Source organism: Cynocephalus volans, chromosome 1 (assembly GCF_027409185.1).
Source record: "Cynocephalus volans isolate mCynVol1 chromosome 1, mCynVol1.pri, whole genome shotgun sequence".
Taxonomy (NCBI): Eukaryota; Metazoa; Chordata; class Mammalia; order Dermoptera; family Cynocephalidae; genus Cynocephalus; species Cynocephalus volans.
The window spans coordinates 229,125,039-229,144,704 of NC_084460.1; the positions used below are offsets into that span (position 1 = coordinate 229,125,039).

Below are 19,666 nucleotides of genomic sequence, written 5' to 3' on the forward strand. Positions count from 1 at the left end.
AACACAGGTGTAAAACAGAAGGTTTTAGTTAGAACTGTTCAAGTCACAGGTACCTTCTCCTGAGAACTTACTGCTCAAAACCCCAGCAGTTCAGACCTGTCATCTATGAAAAAAATTCCACATACAACCTCAGTTGTCATGACTGTTTCTTAAGAAACTACAATCTAAACCACAGAAAAAAGGCATAGATTAATTTTTCTATGGCTCTGCTCTAAGGTCATGATACTTTGGACGTTGTGCCATTCTAGAATGTTAAGACTTGGTTGGATACCCTGCAATAGATTTATAGGGATAAGAAAAGTTTTTAAGTGATAATAAAATTTAAATTACAACACTAAAAGAATTCTAAACTAAATACTAAGATATATTAAGAATACTAAAAGAATATTAAAAGGACTCTATCTTTAGATTAAAAAGGATATCTAAAAATCAACAAAATGCAGTTTGTTCTATAATAGTGAATGACATAAAAGGAGAGAATATAAGGCATATATTTTTAAAAACAATGTCCACCGGGGATCAAAAGTTCCAAACTTAAGTGCGTGCTTTATTCTTTAACTAAGTAAAGCGTTATAAAGAGAGAAGATAGATCATCCACTCTCAAAAACTGTAAAATATAACTCAAGCCCAATGAATACAACATAAGAGGAATAACAGAAATATGAAGCCATGTGTATAATATATATAATCACTTATATTCACAACTGTGTAGATGTAAAAGTGATTATAGGGATAGAACCTGAAACAAGTATGTTTTAAGATGCTGAAAGTAAGGGAACAGTCTGGAGACACTACAAGTTATCATAATAAGAACAAGGTCTTTGGAACCTGCCTTGGAGGTGCACATCCTCTTTAAAGGGAAACTGAGACTTTGCGCTTGGGCTGCCCTACAACATTCCTCCTCCCCCACCTCAGCTGGTAGGTAAAGCTGTGGGAATCTGACCCAAGGGCAGTCAATCCACAGACAGGCCAGTGACTTATGACCTGGCTCAGATTGAAAAAATGAGCAGGGCCAATCCAATTCTCACCCTTGGTTATTTGATTCAAAAAACTCCAAGAGCTGAACCAGTTAGGAAAGGGGCAGAAACTGCAAGAGTGCCAGGGGGTAGAGTTGAGGCCACAACAAGCCAAAACCATATGCAAGCCAATGTTATGAGGAAGCAGAAACTATGAGTAAACAGGAAGCTGACTGGCAGCCCTCAGAGAGCAGAGCAGCCACCAGGAGCGGGTGAGCACTTGGCTGTGAGATGATGGAGGGAGCTGCAGTCCCTAGAACTGCTTTGGCTCTTAAGACATGACAGCCCCTCCACGTGCATACTTAAAACACCCCCACCCCGTCTTCACCTAGCTTAAATGATTCTGGATTTTGCAATCTAAGGAATAAAAGGAAAACAGAGCCAAACAGATCTGGCTGCACATTTCAGCTTCCTACTTACTAGCCACATGGCTTTGGGCAAGTTAGTTACCTTCTCTGAGTCCCAGACTCCTCACAAGGTTGTCTTAAGTACAGTACACCAACAAGAGTGCCATACTCACTAATGGCAGCTGTTATTATTCTTTTTCCAGATTGTATAGTGGTTGCTTGTAGATCTAAATGGGTGTGCTCTGTAAATAACTAATGCTTAGTAATTCTGGCTGACCATCACAGAGCAGGAGCAAGGGTATAGCAGGAATCAACCACAAGCAGATTTAGGTAAGGGGAGGTCACTTTTTCAAAAACTGTTTGTTGAATGGCTGAATGACTATGCTTTCTAAAGCTGTATATAGTACAGACTTAACTTTACAAGGTTAAAAAAAAAAGTCTGGCAAAGGTCAGTTACAAGAGCCTAGGTGCACTGAAGTCTTTCTTCATGTGTTATTGTACAGTTTCCTTTAAAGGAGTTACATGTTGGACCACAGCCATTTCTGTGTGAATGGGAAGACTGTGAGCAGTATCAGAGATCACACTCTGTAAGGCAAGAGAAGTATACAAATAAGGACCGTGAGGATGGAGCCACCAGCACATGCAGAAGCCTGTAATCTAGGAGGAGAGATAAGACATAAGTAATGATGCCCTCTGTGACTTAAGAGAGGCTTGTATAACTGGAATTTGAGAACTGGAATTTAGAAGACATTTGTCCCATCGAAACAATTTTAAAAAGAGACTTTCAATTTTAAATTTTTCACATCATTTCACTTTCACAACATCCCTATGAGGTTGGAAAGGTTATTAGGCTCAACGTACAGATGAGAGAAAGTTAAGTAAGACTGACTGACCTACCCACTGAGCAAGTAAGTAGCAAACTAGAGTTAAAATCTCAACCTAGCTAGAATTAAAAGACTTACTTACCCTGTGCTCCCTCAAGCTCTGTGCTACATCTCAAAAAGGCCTTATAAATAATGCTGCAATTCCTAGATGAGTACTTGTTACCCACGCAAGCACCAGAGTTGCTGTACACTAACAAGGCAAGGCATTAAGTGATAAGTGCCAGACAAGTGGCCCAGACAATTATGTGTTATGGGAGTAAACAGAAGGGAGAGATCAATACAGGATATAACATGGGCGTGGGAAGCTCAGCTGTATAAATGTTTTGTTTGAGGAACACTCAAAAAGCGGCATTGTGCAGATGACCAGAAAAACAGAACTAGAGATAGAAGGCTGGTATGAGAGAGCACTAATCAATGAACTCCCTGAAAGGGGCAGATGAGGAAGGGTCAAAAGCATAGGGGAGCCACCACCCTAATACACAGATTACTGAACTCCATATAAGGTGGGAGTCTTTGAATTAAATTACTAAACTATGGCGGTGAAGCTAAGCTTTGAAAGAACAAAAATGAGGGCAGAGAAGACGTCCAATGTGATAAGACTAGAACACCTCTATCAAGAAAAGAACTGACCTATAGCAGGTTCTATCCTTCTATCACTGCTAAGCATTTCAAGCACCTTTTTTTTTTATTTGAGTCAAAATGAAAACAGAAAGGAATTAAGAGGAAAAATTCATCTAACATTATTTTAAATTACAACCTTTAATGCATAAAATATAGTCAAACAGTATTGGTTACTGTAAGCAGTTTGTGCTAAAAAATTATGTACATTTGAGAGTCTTTATGTTTAAAAGCTCACAAAGCCTCTGGTTCCCAGCAATACCAAAAAAATAAATAAATAAATAAAAAAGGGAAATAATATGGGATCAACAGATTCTTTAAATTTTGTTCTTTCCTTTTACAAAGTAGAGCTGATAAAGTACCCTGTTTCTAAAGTAGCAGCAATATTTTCTATTATTTACTATTTTGCTTTTTAAAAAATCTACAATTCTTATTCCAGACTTAAAGCCTCTCTAGGCACATTTAAAACATATGTGTATAAAAATGAAACCACTATAATAACATAAAACTATAACTGTAATCCTGGAAGGTATACAGAACAACATAAACATAGCCATATTCTGGAGTATTACTAGAAGCTATGTTCTGATTCTTAAATCTATCCTGGTGAACAAAATAGAAGTAATAAGTTTTGCCCTACTGTTGCTTCTCTGCATGAACTATTAAATAATAGCTGTCATTTACTGAATGACTACTATATTGCAGGCACTTTCTAAGCACATTACACACACACACACACACACACACACACCCTGATGAGAGACTGACTATCCCATTTTACTGAAGAGAAAACTGAGGCTCAGAGGTGTAACTTGCCCAAGGTCACAGATCCAATAGATAGTGGAGCTGGGGTTTGAACTTGGTGTCTCTGACTGCAAAGGCCCGTGCCTCCAATAATATTAATGATGGTTATTATTACTATTAGCTAAGGATCAGGTACAAGCCCCACAGGGGAAAATTTACATGGTAATAAAAGCCAAAGCTTAGGCATCAGAGCACCTAGGCCTGCACCTTGGCTTCACCATTTACCATGTTTGACCTTGGGCAAGTCACTCATTCCCCTCCAGAAGCCTCAGTTTGTTCATTTATAAAAGGATATGGAATTACATTGAATTTCTATTCAGTTGAATATGAAGGCAAACTTTCCAATATTGGAATATAAACTGAATGGTACAAATATATATTCTGGCCCCCAACCTAATGCCCAAATCTCACTTAACTAACTAATGGTTGCTAAGGTGTAACTCTTCTCTTGCAACTGGTTTTATTTTCTGGGATAGTTGGTGGGATAGAGTTGGGAGAGAAGCAGAGAGAACTATCTTCTAGAAGCTGGGATAGTGTTTAGGTGAAAAGTATTTCCAGAATCCTGAACTGGAACCAAGAACATATTTTCACTCAAAAAATATTTGGAGGCCATATTAGAAATTAGCTTCATTATGGGATTCATTGATGCTTATAGGTCAACTAAAATCCTAATCATCCTTTAAGACATTTCTCTTTATGGGGAAACATTCTCCAAATTCAAAACAAATATTTACACACACAAAATTTGGATATAATCTGTCCATAAAATAGTTATTGCCCTGCTCTTGCAAAATAGTTTATAAAAATTCAAAGCTCACTCTAATTTTTGGCATAGGGGTTCTCTATAAGATAAATTTCCCTTCCTAAGTTTTTCTATAAAAACACATAAATGGATTCTTATTCTTTTAAAAAACACACAGTCTGAAGAAAAAAAAGGCTATATGAATTTAAAAAGTCAAGATTTTGTTTTGTTTTGGTTTATCATACAATGAAGCTGTACCTGTAGATCAAGTTCCATAGCAAAATAAAGTTAACTATTTGGGAAACCAGGACAAAGAGAAGTTTCATTTTTATACATTATGGATTGCTTTATTACTAAATTACCTGAAACAGTCATTCACTGTGGAAATCTAGCACTGAAGCTGTTATTCTCCATGCCTATAGTAAGTGTATAAAGATATAAGTGCTTATTTTCAGAATATTTCAAAATAACCCAATTTTCCATCAATTATAGTAAAACTTACAAATTATGAAAGAAAGATATTACTAGGTAACCTTTGAGCTTACAGTTTACCTAAAGAAATGGAAGTAACATAATCATCTATATATGTGAGCAAACTATGGGTAAGGGTGCTGAGGTGAGGAAGGGAGGAAGTGGTGTGCTAGGGAAATCGCTCACCACATCTACCTCCTGCTACAGGACCTAGGAAGAGACTGAAAGAATTTAGGAAATCAACAGAATTTGTAGAAAACTAGAGCCAAAAAATTTAAATCAAGGAAAACAAAATTAAATTGAACCTGGAATGACCATCTCCTTTCCATGAGTAAAAACCAACTGTATGAATGACAACTTTGACAGTACACAGCAAACTGTACCTGGGACAGACAAAACCCTCACGTAAGCTAAGCATGGCGAAGGTTATATTAGACATTCCTAAATGTTGGGACAGGGTGCATAATCAATTTCTATACAAAACCTGGAGCACAAGTTAGGTATTAAAACATTCAAAACATAGAAGAAGAAGAAGAAAACAAACAAACAAACAAACAAACAAAAAACAATGAAAGTTTCCTTTCTCTTCAGTTGCCAAGATTACCATTAAATTAGGTCTATTTCACCTGAGGAGGAGGATGCTAGAAAAATTAATGATATCCTTTATGTAAATGAGAATGTTGAAAAGCTTTTCATTCTCCACTGAATTATGAAGGCTCAAACAGAAGATATAGAATTACAAATGAATTTCTACTCAGTTGAATATGTATAAAGGCAAATTTTCCAACATTAGAATATATAGTTAAGAGTACTGAAATAGGATACATAAGGACCTTATAAAAATTCCCCACCCTAAGTGTCTTTAAAAATGACTAATTTGGGGTTATCTAATATACTTAACACATGGGGCAAACTGATGACAGACCTGTGGCAAATTGATACTCCCCAAGCGAAGAGAAGGCAAATGAGGAAATTCTGATGTTGTCAGGACAATATGACTGATGGTGACATCAGCAATTCCTAATTCCAAACCGTAAAGAACACTCCCAGAATGCTGACACCAAACCAGATACTCCCAGAACCATTCTCCCTTCACCACCCAACCTAATACTTGATCTAGTGGCAAATATAATGATGTTTCAACCAAAGGATTATTAAGTTTTAAAATCCTGTTAGACTCTTCTAAGTTGGACAAAGTACCAGGAGGAAAAAGTAGATAACTTCTGAAAACATTTACATTTTTCAGACCTAATACACACACACACACACACACACACACACACATATACTAGTATACATATATGTTTACACATATAGACATAAAGAATGTATAAGAATGTTACAATTTACAAGATGTTTTATTATGCATTATCTCATTAAAGTCTCAGGGAAGGAGGCAGGGCAGGTATTCCCTACCCCCCCCCCTTTTCTGAATAGGCAGATAGTCTCAATAGCTCTCTGTAGGTTATGAAGCCCAGAAATATAGAATTTCAGGGTTGGAAAGAATTATTAAGGGCCAACCCCTGTGCCTGGCATAAAATAATCATTCAATAAATATTTCAATAATTGAATGATGCTACTGTCCCTCCTTGGACACCTTGACCAGTAATAACTCCATTCCATTTATCCATATTTAGTCATACGTATTAAAACGTTCTTTATTAAACAGCTCTGAAGTCTGAAATCATCCATCCTAGTTTGACACCTGGACTAGAATCTATGTCTTCTGTAAATTGTATAGTCCTTTTTCTTTGTATTCTACACAGCCCTACCCATAAAAGTGAGGGCAGAGTCATCTTCTTTTGAGCCTTAATCTCGTAAGATTGCTTAAACAGTCTGTAAATCTCTAATGATTTACTTAACCTAAAGTCGTAGTAGGTTTCACTGTAGGCACGAATGGATGATGCAAGTTAGCTTTCTTACACACACACAAATAACAGAAGTGATAATTTTCATCCTCTTTTCAAAATCATGAACACCTGAGTTAGAAAGAGCTAAATGTAAGAGATGTAGTGATCAAACCTGAAAGAATATGCTTTACGAATTACATTTAAAATAGTGAATTTGCATCCTAACCTTTAGATCACTTGAGATCATAAGAGGAATTGTAATAAAGGCTGCGTTTTGCATTTGTATGTGACTTGTTAAGGAAATGAGGTTCCATGACCAGGTGGTTTCCCTTGACCTCAACCGGAGAATTAGTCTTCTTGCTTTACTTTTTGGGTAAAAGAGAAGTGTCCTACTCATCTCTCTGTAATCAATGTCTTACTCTATGTCAGGCAGTATAAGAAGCCACTGATTGTAAGCTGCCCAAGGATTACTGATATGTTAACATTTGGAAAAAGTGGATGACAGTAATTATAAGCCATCATAGATTATAAGATGCATCCCAGTTTCAGAGATGTTGAAATATGAAAAAGGTGAGTCTTAGAATCCATGAACTATGGCACAGAGGTGCATGAACATACTGCATGCAAATGTACATACAAGTCATAACCTGGGTTCCAAAAACATCATTAAATATATCAGGCTACAAAATCTTGCAAATCACAGTTTTCCCCCTGTTTCAATACCCCTTTATGAGGGCACTTCAAAGAGTTCATGGAAAAACAGAATTAAAAGATAATATCTCTCTATAAACATTTGGAAGACTCCTCATATTTAAAAAAAATTATAATTTAAGTTTTTGGTGACTAAAGGATATCTTAAAGTAGGTGTACGAATTCTTGTAATTGAAAATTCTATAGTTTGTTTCATTCTATCACATAACATTTAAAAAAATTCTATCAGTAAATAAGAATAGGCAAATTGCTGATAATTGTTGAAGCTATTCTTTCTACTTTATGTTTGAAAATTTCCACAATTAAAATATTTTTAGTTGATACCAATCTACTAAAAAAGCCTTATAATGTTGACTCTCAGGATTCCAGGACAGATTGATTCTGGGTGCTACAACACCTAGAAAGTGACTACATAGCTGGTTGTAAGTTTTCTTTTAAGTAACTACCTTATCTGCCCATTTTACCTTTTCTCATGAATTTCTCCTAAAAAAAGGAAAAAATGAAAGAAACTATTTAAAAAGTTGAGATGTGAGACTACAGTCTGGATAGTACGAAGGCAACAGTGCATCTATTAGGAAATGCTACAAATCTATATAATTAAACAGATAAGACTCAGCTAATTTCTATACCTGACCTAAATTAGCAGCATCTCTATACTTCATACTCACTCTTTTTTTTCTCTGTATCTTTTATCCATTATCTTCCTCAAGCTAGAACTGCTGGAACCTCTTCTGTATTTCTTTCTGACTGGTCCTTATTTATTCCAAATTGTTATGTACTGTGCTTCCAAAATAATTTTTATGGCCTCTTTGACCATGTTAATCTACTTCCTAAAATTCCCACATCAAATGCAAATTTCTGAACGACTCTTGTAAAGCACTCCATTTTCTAACTCTCTCACCCCTTTACCTCTATTCCAGCTACTATTTGTGTTTTGGCTGCCCATGAACTCACTCTTTTCTGGCTCTGAGCTTTGCCAGGAAACAGCCTCTATTTTTCCATCAGCCAAACCACACTCATCCCTCCCTCTGTTTACTCTGTTGAAATCACAACTCATGGTCTGCCCCCCTCTGAGTTTTTCCTACTCTCATCTATTTTCCAAGACCTCTTGCTATGTTTTTTAAGGCCGTATTAATGCCTAAATTAGGCCAACTTATTCTTTACATTATAAACTCCTCTACTGAAGAAACCATGGCCAAGATTTAGCACGTACCCTCCACCATTTCCTCTATGGAAAGGCATCCTGTGAGAGATCAGCAAGTACTTACTGACCAGGCTTCACTACAGATCAGTAATTCTCAGCTTCCTTTCCAGTCCAGCACATCTGAGATACTATAGACTCCCATCAGTCACTGTGGCTCACTTCTACATTATTTTGAGCCAGAAACGATGAGGATGCCTACTCTTATCCTTACCTGAAAATCATTGTTATAAAGAATGAACTAGAAAGTAGTCACAGAAAACCAGAGAAGAAAAGCATTTCACCTCAGTGTCCTATCTGTCTGTCCTATCATTAAAAAAAAAAAAAAAAAAAAAAAAAGCTTCACTGCAAGGTACACAAAAATTATAGCCTCTTGACCTAAGAGGGTTTGGAAATGATTAATGTTTTCTCTGGTGAGCATTTATTCACTAAAACCAAGATGGTACCAAAATATATTGAAGAATGACTAAAGCAACCAAGAATTACTTTCCTCTGATGACAAATTCCCTTGGAACTCAAGCGGTTAATTCTTTTGTCTTCCCCACACCAAGAAGCACCTGCCCCTTCCTTGTTCCTCTTCAATGCAAAATAGCACAGTCCTTGAGGTCCATTCTTCATTCTGTCACCTACAAATTGACATTACCATTTATAGTATGGAGTAGTGGACATGGCATGAGCTTTCAATAGAAGCTACTGTGTTCAAGAGACAATTCTACTACCTGCTAGCTTAGCAACCTTCTTTTAAATCTACTGTTTAACTGTAAAAAGGGAAACGACAACAATATCTCCCTCATAGAGTTTTTGCAAGAGGCAAAGAAGACAGGCACTTCAGTTTGTTAAACTGTGAAGACTTGTTACTTTCATTTACTTACCTTCAGCAATGCTCACTTTCTTCAGGTAAATTTAGCACATAGCTAAGAGCTTTTCTTGAGTGATATTAACATTTCATCTAAAACCCCAGCCTTACGGCTCTACCTCAAAAAAACCTGTACACATCCACTTCCTTCAGTGACTGACATTGCTGCCTGTCGTCAAGTTCTGAAATTCCCATTCTTCCACCTATTCTGCACTCATTAATAAACATGATAGTGTTACACAACACTTTAGGGGGTTCAACATGTGCCAGACATTGCTGTAAGTACCTTACAGGCATCATTTCATTAATCCTCACACCACCCTCTGATTCTTCCCATTTTCAGATGTGGGAACTTGAGCTTCCCCTTCATTCTCTTTATTCGCTCATCCTTGTGGTCTATGAGGTCACCATCATCATCACCAACACGCCTGCCCCCTGCCACATTATGCTTACTTAACCAACCTACATCCCCAAATCAGCCAACGCAAGTTTGTTATTTCTTGTACCCAGTGTTCATAGCCCTATCATCCTTTCAAATGAGCATTTTAAAACAGATTTTTCTATTTGTCCTCCTGAGTTGCTGAAAACCTCCCAGGCAAATCATAACTACAAGGGTATTTCAAAAAGTTCATGGAAAGATTTGTAGTATCTTTTAATTCCATTTTCCCACAAACTTGAAGTACACTCATACGCTCGTTGGCTTCACCAAAAATTCACTTAATGTTAGTTGTACCTTCAATGCTGTACAGCATTCATTTGACTCATTCCCAAGTGGCTCCCTACCCCATTTCACACCAAATTAATTCCAAACATTTCATTTTTTTTCCCCTCAAACTCCTAATCCCATCTTCACTACCAAATGATAAGGCAGAGATCATTTGACATCATTTACACGAAATTCCCTTAGTTCTTTCTCAAATATATATTTATGTTTTTGCATATCTTCTTGTCATTCTTGTCTATGCTAGTAATAAAGATGTTCCTCGTTTTTTTCAAGATGTAGGTTTCCATTGGTATCCTTGATTTCAAATGAATTTCCTCATAACCTCCCCCCATCCGCACCCTCAGCCGACTCTCCCCAACTCAACTTCTGTACCAGTTTGCCTGCATGCTTGCTTGCTTGCTTTTCAATTTTTCTTGGTTACTTAATTTTTTTTTTACTATAAAAGTAATACATTACTATATTTTTCTTTTAGAAATAAAAACAGCAGATGCAGTTGTTGTTTTTTTTTCCCCAGTAAAATAACTTGCTCAAGTCTTCTTTATCCTAAAAAAAAAGCTGGGGAAGGGGTGATGCTTTTCTTGCTTCTTAAGCTATTTTATTCCTTCTCTCTTTCATTGCCAGAGTTCTTGAAAGACCATTCATCAGTGGATGTTTGTACTTCTTCACTTCCCATTCTGGTTACAGACCAATGTAACCTGGCTTCTGACCCACCACTCATCCACAACCGCCTGTCGGCCCCCATCCGACATGGTTTAGTTCTGTAAAGCTTCAGCCACTCACCTTCATGCATTCCAACGTGTCCACTCTTGGTTGTCCTCCTTTGCTCTCATTTTTTCCTCTGCTCTAGATTCTTTTCCATACATGATCTCACCCACAACTAGCACTTCAGTAATCACCACTGACCACAGGAATCCCACATCTATAGCTTCAATTTTGGCTCTTCTCTTGGGATCCAGACCTGTGCTTCAAACATCCTTGAGCGTCTATGTCCCTTGGCCAGCAGCCACTGCTCTCTCTCTCTCTCTCTGATGCCAACACTGAAATCTGTACGCTCCCCACTAAGGCCCACTTACATAGTTATATCTTTCTGTCCATTTCACTAGAGTGTAAGCTTGCCAACAGCAACAGGTCTACTTCAATGCCTTGTACACCCTTGAAACTCTGGAAGCAAAAGCTGTTTTAAATTTATTGACTTATAAGTCCAAGAAAAGAGGACCATTACATAAAACTAAGAAGAAAATTTTTCTCACGCTCATTAGCATTCTTACTGTCTGTTTTGTTTTGCTTTCACACAGAGCCTTCAAAATCTGAGAAGCACTTTATCTCTAATGAGTGAAAATACTGTCAAATGCATTTGGGAATACTGATTATTTCCAAAGAGCAGGGAGGTTGAAAGCCCCATTAACTAGCAACTTTTGGAAATTCATGCTCTAAGAGGGGAAGCTGAGCAAATGAATTTTAAATTACTTTTTGGGTTCTTCTTCATCCCAACTTTTAGTTGAAACTTAAATGAAAAGAAAAATTGTACACTTGGGTCTAATTATGCCTATTGTCTATTTACTCATAAACAACTACACAAATGGCAGGAACTAGGATAGATTTTGTAGAAGGAACTTCAGAACATCTCTTTCATATTAAAAAAATAAAGCAAGCAAAGAAATGAAGAATTGAAAACTCTTTCCTGATGTTTATTTTTATACCCTGAGCAACTAAAACCTAAAAGATTGGCAGCAATAGGAAGGTGGGGGATTTAAAACACAAACATAAAAAGGATGGTTTTCTTAAGATAATCAGGAATTGATAATTTATTCACAGGCAGATTATTTAGATTAAGATCTGAAGTACAAAGAAAAGAAGTCTCCAGACCCTTATTAGAAACCTTAGCCCAGAAGCAGGCAAGAATGCAACACTGGGGTCCTAGGCAGGAGCAGAGGGCAGTCAGCCCCCTGTGCCCAGAAGCAAGCAAGAGAGCAGTGCCCATGGTCCTAGGCAGGAACTGAGGGCAGCCAGACCCCTCCACCTGGAAGTAGGCAAGAGAACAGGCCCAAAACACCATCTCCACATGGGTAGCCCACCACAGCCACTGCTGCCACAAAAGCGGCTTGATGCCATAGCAGTAGCCACAGTCACCATGCAGGTGGCCTGCCAGACACTCAACTGCATTGACACAGGGAGAGTTAGCAGCAGAGACTGCAAAAAGAAGAGGACATCTCCCTCCTTAAAGCCCACTCCATAACAGAAGAAGCAACCTCTCTACCAGATGACCAGACATCAACATAGAGATATTAGAAATATGAAAGCCCAAGAAAATATGACACCATCAAAAGAATTCAGTAATTCTCAAATAGTAGACCCTATAGAACAGGAAACCCTTGAAATGACTGAAAAGAAATTCTAAGCAACAATCTTAAGGAAACTCACTGAGATATAAGAAGACTCAAACAACATAATGAAATGAGAAAAACAAATCCTGGATATGAAGGAGTAAATTTACAAAGAGATTAATTCCTTAATAAAGAATGTAACAGAACTCATAGAACTGAAGGATTCACTCAATGAAATAAAAAATACAACCAAGAGCTTAAGCAGCAGGCTAGAAGAAGCAGAAGAATTTCTGATCTGAAAGATAGTCTTTTTGAAATAACCCAGGTGGACAAAAAAAAGAAAAGAAGAATTTTAAAAAATGAAGAAAATCTAAGAGAGTTAGCAGACAACCTTAAGCATGCAAACATTCAAATCAAGGGAAGGAGAAAGGAAAAGGCATGGAAAACCTTTTCAACAAAATAATAATGGAAAACTTCCCAGGTATCAGGAAAGATACAAACCTCAGATCCAGGAGGATCAAAGACTGCCAAACAGATTCAACCCAAAAAGATTTTCTCCAAGACACATTGTAGGGAAATTGGAAAAGCTCAAAGACAAAGAGAGAATCAAGAAAAGCAAGAGAAAATCGTCAAGTCACCTATAAGGGAGCCCCTATCAGACTAAGAGCAGACTTCTCAACAGAAGCTCTACAGGCCAGAAGAAAATGGCATGATATATTCAAAATACTAAAAGATAAAAACCTGCCAGCTAAGAATACTATACCCAGCAAGGCTATCCTTCGGAAATGAGGGAGAAATAGTGTATTTTCCAGACAAACAAAAAGTGTGGGAGTTCACCACCACATGACCAGCCCTACAAGAAATCCTCAAAGAAGTCCTGCATCTGGAATCTGACAAATGATAATCACTACCATGAATACACAAGAAAGAACAAAACCCACTGGTAGAACAAACATGCAAATGAGAAAGAGAAAGAAACTAAATCTTACCACCACAAAAAACCATAATGACAATGTAATAATGCCCCTGCTTTATCATTTTAATAATTTTAGTCTTCTCTCTTTTTTTCTTGGTCAGTCAAGATAAAGGTTTACCAATTTTGTGGATCTTTTTAAAAATTCAACTTTTGGTTTTGTTGATTTTCTCTATTGTTTTTTAATTCCCTATTTTATATATTTCTGTTGTAATCTTTGTTATTTCCTACTTATATTTACTTTTAGTTTAGTTTGCTCTTCTTTTTCTATTTTCTTAAGATAGAAGTTTACATTACTGATGAGATTTTTCTTATTTTTAATATAGATGCTTACAAGTATAAATTTTCCTGTAAGCACCAAATAAGACCTTCATCCTATAAATTTTGATATATTGTGCTTTGATTTTTATTTCAAAGTACTCTCTAATTTCCCTGTGATTTTTCTTTTTACCCATTGTTTAATTAGGAGAGTGTTGTTTAATTTGCACACATTTGTGAATTTTCTAAATTTCCTTGTTATTGTGGTCAGAAAACATAATTTCTATGATCTTGGTCTTTTAAAATGTATTAAGATTTGTTTTGTGGCAAAAAAACAACTACATTTTACATTTTGTAATGATGAGTATGCCAACTATCGTGATTCGATCATCACATATTGTGCACAAATACTGATAGTCAACTGTGTACCCCCACAAATATGTATAATCAATTGTTTCAATTAAAAAAAAACCCCAAAAACCCTGCACTTGGGAAATGTAATCTTAAATTTATCTATTTTTATCCATTTTTAGTTGTGACTGGTAATTCCTACCTAGTCATTCATTTTGGAATTAATTTTTCCATTCCACAGTGCTATAATTTGAATGTTCTTTCAAAACTCATTTTGAAACTTAAGCCCCATTGTAACAGTGTTATGTGGGTAAGAAATCTGACTATGGTATTTGAAACTATGGCCTTTGGAAGGTGGATTGGATAGTGAGGGCTCTACCCTCATGAATGAACTAATTCACTCAGGGATTAATGGGTTAATGGATAAATGGGTTATCACAGGAGTTGCACTGGTGACCCTATAAGCAGAGCAAGTGAGCACATTAATGCATTCTTGCCACTCTCTACCATATGATACCCTGCTCTGCCTGGGGACTCTGCAGAGTCCGCACCAAGAAGGCTCTCACCAGATGCACCCTCTAGACTTCAGACTTTCCAGCCTCCAGAACTGTAAAAAATAAATTTCATTTCTTTACAAATTACCAGTTTTAGGTATTCTGTTAGAAGTGACAGAAAATGGACTAAGATGCACAGATATAATTTTCTCTTTTCACCATATCTATATCAGTTCTGAACTAGATTACTTCTAGATTATTTCTGTATATCCTACACTCATCCATGCTATTCTCTACACTGCATCCAGGACTCTTTCTGAAATGTAAATACTAACACTAACCTCTTTCTCAACCCTTCTCTTTATAGATTTCCCCATCATATACCTCTGCATCAAAAACACAAATGCACACAGGTGTTCTTCAGAAAATATTCTGAACTCTTTAAAAAATCTTAAAGAGTTTTTTCCTTGATTTCCTTTCTGGTCTTGTTCTTCCATCATCACCCTAAACTCAACTCATCACCCTAAAACTCAATCCCTATATATACGCATAGCTCCTCAAACTTTATGTGTGCACTCTCATCTCGAGGTCTCTGTTGCAAAGGTTTCTTTCATGGGTTTCTCTACTCTATGAACTAACCAAATCTCTTTACCTTCTTCCATACTCTTTAATTTTCTCCTCTTTCCTTTATGCTTCAGTAAAAAGAACTACTTTAGTAAAGACTTCCTGACGTCCTTTCTCTTAAAAAGAAGAAAGAAAGAAAGAAACCTTAATTTTGGCTCCTGAGTGGAATACAGTCAACAAAATAATGGCTTCACTTCTGGCATCTGAAGTTAAATTCATCTCTATTCCTGACAGTATTCTAACTAAACGTGGCAGCCCAAAGTGGGAGGATTTAAAAACACTACTATTTTTTAATGGGTAGTCAAGGCTCTCAAGTTTAAATGTACATACTTCATCAGTGCCTTTGTAAACAAATAATTTCTTACTATTACAGGGCATTCTTTTTAACCCAAGGAGAGATGATTAGTTTCCTTAAAATTTTCAAAACATCTTTTCTCTTCCAGCTGGCTTTTAGTTATTTTAAATCTTATTAGCTCCTTTAAAGGATGATTAAAAGAGAACATAAAATGCTTACCTTTTCTATTCCCTAACAATGTTCCTCATCTATTCATTTAACTAGTGTTACAGGGAACCTACTACACTTGAATGGTTGGGTACTGTGCATGGAGAGGGAGGCCATAAGCAAGCTGACACTGGGAGGAAGGAGAATGAGACAAAGGAATCGTCACTTGTTACAGTGACTCACAGGGCAGGGATTTTCAACAGCCCTGAGACTCCGAGGAATAGAGAAATGAGAAGCCAGTAGATAGCAAGAGGCAAAGTAGCCAAACTCTGAAACCAGCTAACCAAAGAGCAACTGAGTGACAGAAATGGTAGAAGTTCAAGAAGAAAATCAAAACTCTTGCTCTTGAATGTGTACCTTGAACTGAGAACAATCATGTAGTTGGTCTCCACAAGGCCCAGGCCCACTAAGGTCCCAGTCAATCCTGAGACCTTGGAAGGTAGCTTTCCTAGATTCTGCTGAGGTCTGGTTTCGTAGCTGAGATTCTTATTCTCCTATGTATTCTTAGAACAACCCTATCCCATTACTTAACACAAACAGTGGGGGTTCGCTGTTACTTGCAATCAAAAGTATCTTGCTAAACAAATACTAACAAAGTTGTATGAGAAACTGTTTTTTGTAAGTTAGTACTTAGCAACAGCAAGTCATTTTTAAGAGGAAAATAACTTAAAGTCAGGCAGCACCACCTACTTATTTAAGGTAAGTTATTAAGTTATTTCCATTTCTTTGAAAACATTTATTATTAAAAAAATTGCGGTGCTTGTACCTGCACAATTGGTAGCAAGACATTCACTTCACCATCCCAATTAAAGTGTGGTGGCCTGGTGTCCAAACCAAAGGGGGGGGGGGGGAGCTTCTTATACATAATCTGAGCTGTCTCAAATTCTTTATATTTCAATGTCTCTAAATTAAACTATTAGTTGGTATATACAAGTCAATGTTATTTGTTGTAAAGTCTTATAAAAACTGTGCATATATGATGTGAGGAATACTACTTGAATTTTGGTTTGAAGTGTTTTAAATCAAAGGAGGTATTTTTTTGATCTTAGAAGCCAACAGATTTGTGATAAGATGGTCTTAAGGACTGTGTTATATTTTAGGAATGAGCACTTCCTCTCCAGATTTGTGCCGCCGCCTCATTCCGGGTGACTTCTAAACAACCTAGGGTCACAGTGGCTTCTCTTTAATTAATATCTCATTACTGGAGAGAGGGCAGCATGTCCTCAGGAAGAGAATACAGGAAGAGATTATAAAAGTCTTCAAGGCAACTTGTGGTTTGGTCAAGAAATGAAAAAAAGCCTAGCTTCTTTGTTACCGAAGTGAGGCTAGAAATGGTTTATGATTCCTACAAATTGAGGAGGTTGGAATTTTTACATTTGTTTATTAATTCTGGCTTAATGCATTAGACTTTATCTCTTTTTCAACCTGCTAGCCTATGATTGAAAAATATGCATTCATTTTTTAGAGTCTCTCTCTCTCTTTTTTTTTTTTTTGTGGCAGCTGGCCAGTACAGGATCTGAACCCTTGACCTTGGTGTTACTAACACCTTGCTCTATCCAACTGAGCTAACCAGCCAGCCCTTGCATTCATTTTTTAGATAACAAAAGAATGATCCATAAAGAAAACATGAGTCAAACAAAACTCTTCCATCTAAGGCATGATTCCATTAAGGTTTAGCAATACCCAAGTTATATGAATACAACATTTTCCTTCTTTAAAATAAAAAAGTACAATATTTAAGAGAGTAAGTGTCAATAATACCTATCTAAAAGATATTTTTAAAATCCATGATAAAAAGCTAAAACTGTACCGCATATATCTATGCATCTGTATATATATATGTATATATATATATACAGATGCATAGATATTCACATACACCCAATCAACTAATCTTATGAGGCCAGGAACAAAATCGTTTTTTTTTCCCCCATGGTTGGCTGGCATGGTGAACCGAGAAAATTCTATTTAAATTGGGCTCACCACTCTTGCTTCCTCTCGCCATGTGATCTGTTTGTACCCGCAGGCTGCCTGCTGCTTTCCGCCATGAGTAGAAGCAGCCTGAGGCCCGCGCCAGATGCAGCCGTCCCAGACTCATGAGCCAAATAAACCTCTTTTCTTTATAAATCACCCAGTTTCAGGTATTCTGCTACAGCAACACAAAACAGACTAATACAGGGCCTGTAATCCCTGGGTCTTGCAGGGACTTCCAGCCCCAGTGAATACGTCTCCTGCCAGTGCCAGGCCTGCCCCTCAACTCCCTGCTGACCCCTACTTCCCATCATGCTATGCTCCCAAGTCACAGGATGTGACAGTTCCCAGCACCTATTGTCTGTCAGTTCATGTTGGGATCCAGAAATAAATAAGACATAGCCTTTGTCCTCAAGCAGGTCACAGTCTAGTAGGAGAGAAATGAGGAGTTAACTGCCAGATGTCATGTTACAGGGCACATTGAATACGGATCACTTATTCTGGGGGAGGCCACGTGTTGAACATCCCTATGGCAAAATCCACATTTCAAAGAACTGAAGCTTCCTACTAACAGCTATGTAAATAAGTTTACAAGTCGATCCTTCAGCCCCAGTTAAAATCTTCATATGTCTATAGCCCTTGCTGACTGCTGAACCACAAACTCAGGACAGACCCTGAGCCAGTCACCCAGCTAAGCTGCCTCCTGATTCCTGACTCTCAGGAACTGTGTGAGATAATATTTATTGTTTTAAGCCACTAAAAAAAAAAAAAAATGGGCTCACTGCAAAAATGAATGAATGAATGAGTGAATAAAACTAAATCAAAAATAAATTTTCCCTGAAAATCATGAATACACAATTTAAAAATTCTAAAAAGCCTAAATATATAAACATATATGTATACCTATCTATATCTATCTATATTCTATATGATTGTGTATACATAGACAGATAGATATAGAGCTCCCAGATAGATATAATTCCACAAGAAATTATGTTTTAAAAATACCTCAAAGAGTAAAATTCACAAAAATTACAATAGTTATGTATATGAGTAAGCAATGCTTTCAGAATATTAAATCTTCAATTAAAAACACTGACACTGATTAATGGTTTCTATTGGGTACTATTTACAAGAAATCACCTCAGCAGGGTGCCTGTGTCCAGTTTCATAATCACATAGTACAGTCACCCTACAGGATTATGTTCCAGGGAAATTCGAATGTTAAATTGAATTTCATTCTCTTCAGGAAGTGACTTTTCTTAAGATTGAATACAGCTGTTAGCACAGACCACTGTTCCAAAAACATTTCTATGAGAACTAGAAGAAAACACCATTTTAAAAAATGCAAATTCACTTTCATTATTTCACATCTGTGCAACTAAAGCTGAAAAAGAATCTCTGGTCTCTGTTAAATTAGGTTAAATTCGGTTTTTATAAATATTCAAGAGAAATCATGCAGGATGGTTACAAGATGGCTATAAGACTTTCCATGTACTTTTGTAGCCTATATATTTTAATAACCACATCACTGGTTTGTTTATAACAAATACAGTGCCTCGTTTTTTGTTTCAAAACTCAAAGTTATACTCACACTCAATTTTTTTTCTTAAATTTCACTCTCGAATACAACTTGGTTTTCTCTACATATATTCACAGAAGTGTAGCCTGGCAAATAACTTGGGGTGGCCTCAACGGAGGAAATGCTGCCAGCTAAAAACACCGGATGTAATCGAGACCACAGGAGACACGCACTCAGTTATAAATGTTGAACTAAAAAGAGATATTGGAAAGAAACAAAGTCTAACTTTTTATTGAATGGGTTAATTACTTAGTGAACTCTTACTAGTTTATAGTTTACTCCCAAACAAAGCAAAATCTCTGGGAATTATTTTGATAATCTTAGGTTCCACTTTCTGGAGATTTAAAAGAAAAAAACAAACTA

At 36.8% G+C, this 19,666-nt stretch overlaps 1 protein-coding gene across 4 annotated transcripts in view; it reads right to left on the reverse strand.

Moving 5' to 3' along the window:
• The window catches only part of RBMS1 (RNA binding motif single stranded interacting protein 1), a 204,728-nt gene that overhangs the window by 125,750 nt on the left and 59,312 nt on the right, over positions 1-19,666 (reverse strand). The window contains exon 1 of one of the 4 annotated variants that reach the window (XM_063091966.1): positions 8,112-8,178. The exons of the other annotated variants lie outside the window; for them this stretch is intronic. The gene's annotated coding sequence lies outside the window, so the exon portion shown is untranslated. Of the gene's footprint in view, positions 1-8,111; positions 8,179-19,666 lie in introns of those variants that run through there. 4 annotated transcript variants of the gene reach the window in all.